Source organism: Urtica dioica, chromosome 10 (assembly GCF_054948205.1).
Source record: "Urtica dioica subsp. dioica isolate 48M chromosome 10, U.dioica_male_clone48M_v1_H2, whole genome shotgun sequence".
Lineage (NCBI taxonomy): Eukaryota > Viridiplantae > Streptophyta > Magnoliopsida > Rosales > Urticaceae > Urtica > Urtica dioica.
In genome coordinates this window covers 16,452,015-16,462,212 of record NC_142765.1, presented here as the reverse complement: position 1 = coordinate 16,462,212, position 10,198 = coordinate 16,452,015, and the positions used below count along the sequence as shown (strand labels likewise).

Genomic DNA, 10,198 nt, shown 5'->3' with positions numbered 1-10,198 from the left:
TAGTAATTACGATCAATATATTTTCACATAAGCTAGCTGACAGTAAGTATAAGCAAATTAAACATTTCTATACAAGAGGAAACACACGACACACAATGTTTTTAAAGGCCAATAAACACACACAAGCCAAGCTAATTAGCTCTACTCAAAAAAAAAATAATAAAAAAAAAAATAAACACACACACAATTCATATCCAGTAGACGTATTTTCTTCAAAGCAATATATGATCAGTCTTGGCCGTAAAGAATCACCACAAGTGCGACCACAAAGGCGTAATCAACACTTGGGTACACGGTCACTGAAAATGTGTCATTTGCACTGTCTTTCTTGTGCATCTGCAAAAAAAGACGGTTAAAAAAATATTCTATTGTTAACGATCTAACCGGTTAAGAAATTATTTTAGATTATTTCAAACCAATTTTTCATAATAATAGTTTTACCTGGGCAATAATAGTAGAACCATCTCCAACATAGATAGTGCAAGATCTCTCAGACCAATTTCCTTTGATCTTGAAATCAGGCCCTTCTTCTCTAGTGTTATCAGCCAAGAACACGTCTAGCTGGGTCTTGATTTGAAGAAGAGAGGATTTCTTCACTGAGAACAACTTGGAGCTATCATCCAATCTTTCTCCTCTATACGCTTGCCATCTCCCATGTGCTGACAGTAGCTGTACATATGGTAATTAATAATATGTAAGAGATCATATTAATAATCATATATTATTGTAATAGTCCATGTTAAAGTTTGATGATTAAAAAATGATATGAACTATATTTTCTCACTAGTACGTACTCTCTACCCATGAATGTTTTATAAAAAAAAATAAAGAGAAAACTTTTCCATAAAATATGCGCTATCCATTTATATATATTTTCTAGGTTTATAAATTATAAATTATTCTAAAAAGACTATGTAGAAATTTATATATATTTTCTAGGTTTATAAATTATAAATTATTCTAAAAAGACTATATTTTCTACTGTTAGAGTAAACGTCAAGTCATCTCAGCAAGCCAATGATAGGATCGCCACGTCAGTGATCCACGTGAAGCCTAGTGGCTAGTGTAACGACTTTCAGTTACAGAAGTTAGTTATACAGCCACTAGGCCAATGTATCTATATATGTATTGTGTGAAGATTCATTTCAATCTAATGAGAAATACAGAAACAGTTCAGAGAAGGTTTTCTCTCTGACAATCAAATCTCTTCGTTTTCATTTCTCATCTTGGTATCAGAGCCACAAAAATGGCGTATGAAGATTCATCTTCCTCGCCATCTCAGGTCAATGACTTCGCTCAAAGGTCAAGCCACAACTCGCAGTTCACGCCGACGCTCAACACAGCGATTTATGTGAAGCTAGACAGGGACAACTACTCTGTTTGGAGATCTCAAGTTCTTCCAGCCATTAATGGCCACAACCTTCAAGGTTTCATCAATGGAACAAAGATCTGTCCTCCAGAATTCAGTGAAGTGGTTAGAGCTGATGGAACTAAGGAGATGCAACGCAATTCTGAGTTCGATCGCTGGATGAGAGAAGATCAACTTCTTCTCATATGGTTGTTGTCATCTCTGTCCACAACCGTTCTTCGATCAGTCACTCGTGTTCGCACATCTCGAGGAATCTGGAGCGCTCTGGAAAGTCGATTTGCAGTTCACTCTAAAGCGCGCGTTATGCCGCTGAAGCTGCAACTCCAATCCACGAAGAAAGGAAATCTGACGATCTGAGACTATTTTGCGAAGATGGAGAACATTGCTGATTCTCTATACCTAGCTGGATGTGAAATTCCAGAAGATGACTTGATCATGTCAATTCTGATGGGTTTGCCAACTGAATATGATGTAATTGTGTCTATGATTAGCAATCGCTTTCAAAACAATGAAGATCGAATCGCAGAACTCACGGTTCAAGAGGTTCTTGCAATGGCCTTGTCTCAAGAAACCAGAATTGAGCAACAAAATGCAGTTGCTGAGATCAATGTCCAAGGAGCAAATGTGAACTACTCAGAGGCTCGAGGAAGAGGACGATCTGGACGAGGCAGGTCAGGACGAGGACGCGGCTATGGTGCTCGAGGAAATTCCAAGCCGACGTGTCAGATATGTGGTAAGCAAGGTCACATTGCTACTGCTTGCTGCCACAGAATGGATGAGGCGTATCAGAGTCCAACATCAGCGTCAGCTCCAACACCTCAGCAACAGGCTCAAGGCAAAAGTTCTTTCTTTGCTGGCTCAGAGACAGTCATGGATCCAGCGTGGTACATGGATTCAGGAGCCACGAATCATGTCACAGCTGAGTTGGACAACCTCGACATAAATGCTACATACAAAGGGAAAGAGAAGCTGATGGTTGGAAATGGTAAGTGCTTGAACATAACACACATTGGTTCAAAGAGTTTAGGCAAACCTAGAAACAAACAAGTAAGCATGAACAATATCCTTAGAGTACCTGAAATAAAGAAAAACCTGATTAGTGTATCAAAACTGACTGCTTAAAATGATGTCTCTATAGAATTCTATCCTGATTTTTGCTTGGTAAAGGATCTGAAAACAGGTGTGGCTCTTCTTCAAGGGAAGCTTGAAAATGGACTCTATCTCTTGACAAGATCTGAAGCTGCTGATATTGATCATAGTCTGTACAACTCTAAGTCTCAAAAAACTTCTCTGTCTGTCAGTCTGAGTCCTTCAATTGTTGATTCTAGCAATCCTGAGTCTCAATCTTTTCTTACCAGTTTGTCTGAACAATTTCAATTGTGGCATAGACGGTTGTGCCATGCCTCCAATAAAGTTGTATCACATGTTTTGAAAGAATGTAATGTTCAAATTTCAATGAAAGATACACACTCTTTTTGTGATGCTTGTCAACTTGGCAAAAGTCATTCCTTACGTTTCAAGCTATCTCAGTCTAGAGCGTCTAAACCACCACAGATCTGTGGGGTCCAGCACCACAAACTTCAACTCAAGGCTACAGGTACTACATAAGTTTCATAGATGATCACTCAAGATTCACCTGGATATATCCTCTTACACAAAAATCTGAAGCTTTTGGTGTCTTCAAAAATTTCAAAAAATTTGTTGAAAAAAGTCTTGATGCAAATATTTGTACTTTGCAAAGTGATTGGGGTGGTGAGTATCGGAGTTTCACCACTTTTCTTCAAGACCAAGGCATACAATTTCGTCATTCTTGTCCTCATGTTCATGGACAAAATGGCAGGATTGAACGCAAACATAGGCACATTATAGAACTTGGTCTCTCAATGTTAGCTCAAGCTACCATGCCTGTGTCTTTCTGGTTTGATGCCTTCAGTACAGCCTGTTTTGTGATTAACTCTTTACCCTCGAGTGTCTTAGATGGTGTTAGTCCTGTTCAAATTCTTTTTCACAAAAAACCTAACTATTCTTTTCTCAAAGTGTTTGGTTGTTCTGTTTTTCCACATCTAAGACCCTATAACAAACACAAACTTCAATTCAGGTCGTCTAGGTGTCTGTTTCTAGGCTATAGTCCTCAACACAAAGGGTATAAGTGTCTTCATTCATCTGGTAGAGTGTATGTGACTAGGAATGCAGTGTTTAATGAGCAGCAATTCCCATATCAGTCTCTCTTCTCAAATCAAGTTTCCTCAGACACATCTCAAGAACAAATTGTCTTACCTACTTTTCAGTTCAATCCTCTGGTCTATCCGCAGCAGTGTGGGTCAAATGTGTCTGGTCCATTGTCTTGTGATTCTCTTGTTGCATGTGACACAGCTGTGCCAAGTACCAACTCAGGTCTCACACCTCAAATCCCCAACCCACAAAATGCCTCTCCAATCTCCCAGGACCATTCAAACACTGCCAGAGAAATTATCCCAATACAACACTCAATTGATGTTCAATTGCCTTGTCCAATACCACCACAACCTCACATCAACCCTACAAATGACCCTGTCATACCAGATGTTCCCACTACCTCTGTCTTAGCCCCATTCTCAAGGCCCACAAATGACCACCCCATGTTAATTAGAGCCAAGGTAGGTGTCCACAAGCCAAAAATTCTCACAGTCTCAAAACACCCTCTTGCCTTAGACCTAGCCCCTGTTGAACCATTGTCTTTTGGTCAAGCTCTCACTGATGCAAACTGGGTAAAGGCCATGAACTCAGAACTGCAAGCTCTCAAAGATAATGACACCTGGTTTCTTGTTCCTCCAAGTGCCTCTCAACATGTAGTAGGCAACAAATGGGTCTTCAAGCTCAAATACAATCCAGATGGGTCTCTACATCGCCACAAGGCCAGACTTGTAGCTCAAGGCTTCTCTCAAACACCAGGTGTTGACTTCTCAGAAACTTTCAGTCCTATCATCAAGCCCTGCACTGTGCGTATTGTCCTTACCTTAGCAGCCTACAGAGGATGGGACATCGAGCAACTAGATGTCAATAATGCCTTTCTCAATGGGGTGTTGACTGAAGATGTGTACATGCGTCAACCAACAGGGTTTGTTGATCCTAGCAAACCTAATCACATCTGCAAACTTAAGAAAGCCTTGTATGGGCTTAAGCAGGCACCGAGGGCATGGTTTGCCAGGCTTAGTGATGCTCTTCATAAACGTGGATTTGTCAACGCTAAGTCAGACACATCTCTATTCATCTACATGAGAGATCAGGTGTATCTACTTCTCTTAGTCTATGTAGATGATATCCTACTCACTGGAAATGATGAGAGTGAAATGGAAAAGCTTACATGTGGACTGAATGCTGAGTTTGCCCTGAAAAAGCTAGGTTCACTACATTACTTTCTGGGAGTTGAAGCCTTTAGAGACTCGGCAGGGTTTTACTTGTCTCAAGCAAAATATGTTGGAGACATCCTCAAGCGACTTAATATGACTGATGTAAAACCCTGCTCAAGCCTAGCTGCACCAAACTCCACTCTGTCTAAAATGGAGGGGGAGCCAATGGAGAATCCTTTTCAGTACAGAAGTGTGATTGGTGCACTGCAGTATGTAACTATCACAAGGCCTGATATAGCGTACATTGTGAACAAGTTGAGCCAGTTTCTGCAGTGTCCAATAGAAGTTCATTGGCAAGCCTGTAAAAGAGTGCTTAGATATCTCAAGGGGACAATAACACATGGCATCACACTCAAGCCAACAAAACAAGTCAGTCTGGTCAGCTTTGTTGATGCTGATTGGGCCAGCAATCCAGATGATAGACGTTCTACAAGTGCATACTGTGTATTCTTAGCGGGTTGCCTTGTATCTTGGAGCTCAAGGAAGCAAAGAGTTGTAGCACGGTAAAGTACTGAGGCAGAATACAGGGCACTGGTGCATGTAGCTGCAGAACTGCTATGGATCAAGTCTTTGCTGAGGGAGTTACAAGTCATCTTGCCTCAGTCACCAGTTGTTTGGTGTGATAATCTAGGAGCTGCAGCAATGGCTGCAAATCCGGTTTTTCATGCTAGAACCAAGCATGTGGAGATAGATCTTCACTTCATCAGAGATATGATAATGCAGAAACAACTGGAGATTAGGTACGTACCTACATTGGAGCAGACTGCAGATGTACTCACAAAAGGATTGTCAGTGACAAGGTTTCTGAAGATGAAGGACAAGCTACACGTGGAAGAATCCCCGTTTCACTTGAGGGGGAGTGTTAGAGTAAACGTCAAGTCATCTCAGCAAGCCAATGATAGGATCGCCACGTCAGTGATCCACGTGAAGCCTAGTGGCTAGTGTAACGAATTTCAGTTACAGAAGTTAGTTATACAGCCACTAGGCCAATGTATCTATATATGTATTGTGTGAAGATTCATTTCAATCTAATGAGATATACAGAAACAGTTCAGAGAAGGTTTTCTCTCTGACAATTAAATATCTTCGTTTTCATTTCTCATCTTCTACAAACCTAGATCATCCATGTTAATTCTAATAAAAGACGATTATTTATTATCTCTCAGCATCTAAACAATCATAAATAACATTAGTATGGTGATCATGCAATAGTAAACATTAAACATAGATAAAAATCAAGCAAACACAACTTGAAAACAGACAAGTACAATTAAGTTAACAAGGACCTTCGTACGAAACATCGATCCGGGCTATATATCGTATCCCCATGATAAAAACTTAGCTAGATATAATTAAACAAATAACAAAAGTAATAGAATAGTTCATAACTAAAACTTAAGAAGAAGAAGAAGAAGAAGAAGAAGAAGAAGAAGAAGAAGAAGAAGAAGAAGAAGAAGAAGAAGAAGAAGAAGAAGAAGAAGAAGAAGTATCCAATACCAAAAAGGAGTTATGAACTAAAATAAAATGTAAGTTGCTTGCGCTAAATTTTAAGTTGATTTTTTTTTTTTTTTTTACTTTAGAATGAAATCCGAGCAGTTGAGACTGTAGTACCCAAAATATGTGTGATAACTGCCCAAAAATTGCATAAGAAGTATTGTTCTATTCTCCCGAAATTAGAACAGTGAAGACTCTAGTTCTCGAAATATTTTTTGTTGGCTTAACCGAAAAAAAAAATGTCCACTTCAGGAGTGTACTAATATTTTCTCATTGCCAATGCCTTTTTTTAGGAAGCGTTCTTTACTTGATGTGTCTAATAAATTGGTAAAATTCTAAATTTAACATCCTTTACGAAAAGTTTTGTACTCAATATATTGAAAATGCAATAAATGACTAAACTAAAATGAGTTTAGAACGATATACGAATATATATTGCAAAACTTTAATTTTTTTTTAACGATTTTATTACTATTATTATGAAAGGCTGTCGTACGCCTGCCTGGTCATTTGACCAATATTTAACATCTCATAATCTCCCTCTTTCTCTTTCTCCTGTGCAAGCCTTTTTTTGTTTGTTTTTTATTCAATTTCATGCGTAGATTCCAAATTAGACATACTTGTAAGATAAATTGAGTATAATAGTAGTCACGAGGTAAGCAATATCATGTGTGACATATCTCATACACACAAACACAATAAACTAACAAACCTAAAAATCCAAAATGTCCATTATTATCAGCTAAAAAAAGAATATAATGCTCACACGAGACATCATGTTATCAGCTTTTAATTTAAAATAGAATATAAAAACAGTTGAACATAATTATAGGAAGGACAAAAGTAATAGCGAATTAATAATTCATGATTAAAACTTGAAGAAGAAGAAGCCTCTCGAATTTAAAGAAGTGAAGACCCTAGTTCTCGAAATAATTTTGTTTGGCTTAAATAAAATAAAATAAAATAAAAAAACCACTTTGTCTTTTCTCACTGCCACTGCCTTTTTTCAATTTTCTAATAAATTAGTAAATTACATAGCAGATAAAATTCTGAATTTAATAACCTCTACAAAAAGCTTTGCACTAACATATGTTGAAAACGTAATACATGGCTAAAATAAAATGAATTATTAGAACGATATACGGGATATAGATTCCAATATATTTGAAAGGCTGTCCTACACCTCTAGTGATTTGGCCAATATTTAACCTCTCTCTCTCTCTCTCTCTCTCTCTCTCTCTCTCTCTCTCTCTCTCTCTCTCTCTTTCTCTCTTTCTCTCATGCGCAAGCCTTTTTTAATTTGTTTTTTATTCAATTTCATGCCAAGATTCCTAATTTCATGAGGATTAAGAGTAACTAGCTATATATATATATATTTACATACCTTTTGACGGAGAGAGACGATAGGGTTAGAGGCGTTATCGAGCAAGAGATAAGTGTCGTGGAAACTGGAAACGGAGCCTTTGACTTTGAACATGACGTTGCCGTTAACGTCGGAGACGGCGAAAGTTCCGTCGGCCATCGTGACGACCAAATCAACGGGATACGGCGCCAAGAATTGTTGGCCCACCACTGGCGGGCCTGCCTGCGGCGGAGGAGGACAGCTCGGTGTCGCAGTGTACGCCATTTTCAGATGTGAGAGAGTTTATGATTTGTTTCTCAAACGTGGGGGTTTGAATGATCTGAGTTTTGGTTTTGGGTCGACGTGGGGTTTGTATGTACTATCTATATATACGTACGGAAGCGAGTATTTGTTATGTACTGAAAACTGATTATTGGTAGGAATATTCTGTTGACTGTAATAGTAAAACAAATTCTACATATATATTTCTTTATTGTTTAGCTATGGTATTATCAAAGACAATTTTTTGGTCAAACTAGGAATGTTACTTTATTTAACTATTTATTTATTTATTGTAAATAAGTCTAGTAATTTTGCATACGATAATACGTGTCCAAGTAATCGTATTAGCAGATACTTTTTGAAAAAGATAATATAAAAACCTAAAAATAAAATCCTAAACCATAATTGAAATGTAATTTTGCATATGATAATACTTAATGTTTAAATAGGCAGATACCTTTTTGGAAGATAACATGAAAACCTAAAAAAATTCCTAAAGACCCATAATCGAAGGGGTGATGTGGATATCTAATCTATTTAAAGTTTAACCAGCAAAATAGTTCAACTTTATAAAATTGAAAAAAACCGGCCAATATTTTTAAAAATCACAAAAATATCCTTCAATTAACCCTAATATCCTAAAATTTCACTATTTCACGAACGCCAAACACTTCACTTCTAAAATACGAAGTTCAAAACCTTAACCCAAATTCCATCGCTGCAGTCATATAACTCTGTTGTCATCGCCGTTGACCTCCGTCGTAGTCAAGCTTGCGGTCACCGTCGATCTCCATGGTAGTCGAACTCAATGTCACCGTCGCCATAGTCAGGCACGGACACACTAGGGTTAGGGTCAGAGGGGCACGTGCTCCCATGAAAAATTCGGAATTACATAAAAAAACATATATATTTATCTATTTTAAATTAAGGGAAAATAACACATTTATACCATGTGTTTTAGTGAAATGTCGAGTTTAACCCTCGGTTTTCAAAAATGTCGAGTTCATACCCTTTGTTTTACTAAAATGATGAAATTATACCTTCTGTTTAACTAAAATGACGAAACTATACCCTAAAATAGACAACAGTGTCACGAATATTCTTTTTATTGATTTTTTATTGACGTTGACTATAATATTTATATATAAACACCAATTATCTTTAGTCATTCGCGCCATATATGTAATTTATTTAAAAACTAAAAAAATAAACAACAGTCTCTTAATCGTGAAGAACGCAGAAAGAGGCAAATGGGTAAACATCGATAGTTGATAGTCATCAAAATCGCATATTCGAACAGAGAATCAAGGATTAAGAGTTACAATTCGAACACGGAATGAAGTCATCTCTTAGAAGGTATGAGTTTTATTATTTAATTTCAATTTAAGGCTATTTTTATTTCAAAATTGAGAATTTGGAAGTTAGGGTACTGATTTAGATTTTATTCGATTTTTCTTATATAAGAGTTAATACCAATGAAAGAGATATTTGTGACGCTGTTATTCATTTCAGGGTATAATTTCGTCATTTTAGTTAAATAGATGGTATAATTTCGTCATTTTAGTTAAACAGAGGGTATGAACTCGACATTTTTGAAAACCGAGGGTTAAACTCGACATTTCACTAAAACACAGGGTATAAATGTGTTATTTTCCCTTAAATTAATTATTTATTTATTACATATAAATATACTTTTGTTAATGGAAGAGTGTAATCCAAGCGTATCATGCGACCCTGGTTCGAATCCTGCCCGGTCATATTTGTTTCTTTTTATAATCCTATTTGAACCTCAGTTTTTTTTTTTTTCATCAAACAAACTGATTTGAAGTTGTATAACCATTCTTTAAATTTATAATCCTTTGTTTTTCGTATAGAACTTTCATATAATTTATGAAGCATTTTCTTATTATTTCATGTTATACATCAACTATATTTTATGGAAGCTAATACCACTTTAACATGCCATTGCTAGTTAAACCATATTATTAGAACCCTAATATTAAACTAGACTTCAAAAAAGGTACGTGCCTGTGTACATATTCAATTCTAAAATTGTTTTATTTTCATAAGTAAAATTTAGAATTAATTGAGTAGATTTTCTTCAAATATTTGCTTAACAAATGAGAATCTAAAGAAAAATTATAAGGCCTTGGTTTACGTCTAAAATTTTATAATCTTATGTAACTGAAAAACTAATTAGTTCATGTTTTGAATTTCGAAAGCATTTTATTTCTAAGCAAATTTAAATATGAAACTTTTCCAGAAAAATTATCGAACTTGCACGAATTCACGACGTAACAGCTACCGGAGATAATTAAATAA

At 36.5% G+C, this 10,198-nt stretch overlaps 1 pseudogene; it reads right to left on the bottom strand.

Moving 5' to 3' along the window:
- Positions 1-228: 228 nt before the first annotated feature.
- On the bottom strand, positions 229-7,879 carry LOC149383574 (protein LURP-one-related 15 pseudogene; annotated as a pseudogene).
- Positions 7,880-10,198: the final 2,319 nt, after the last annotated feature.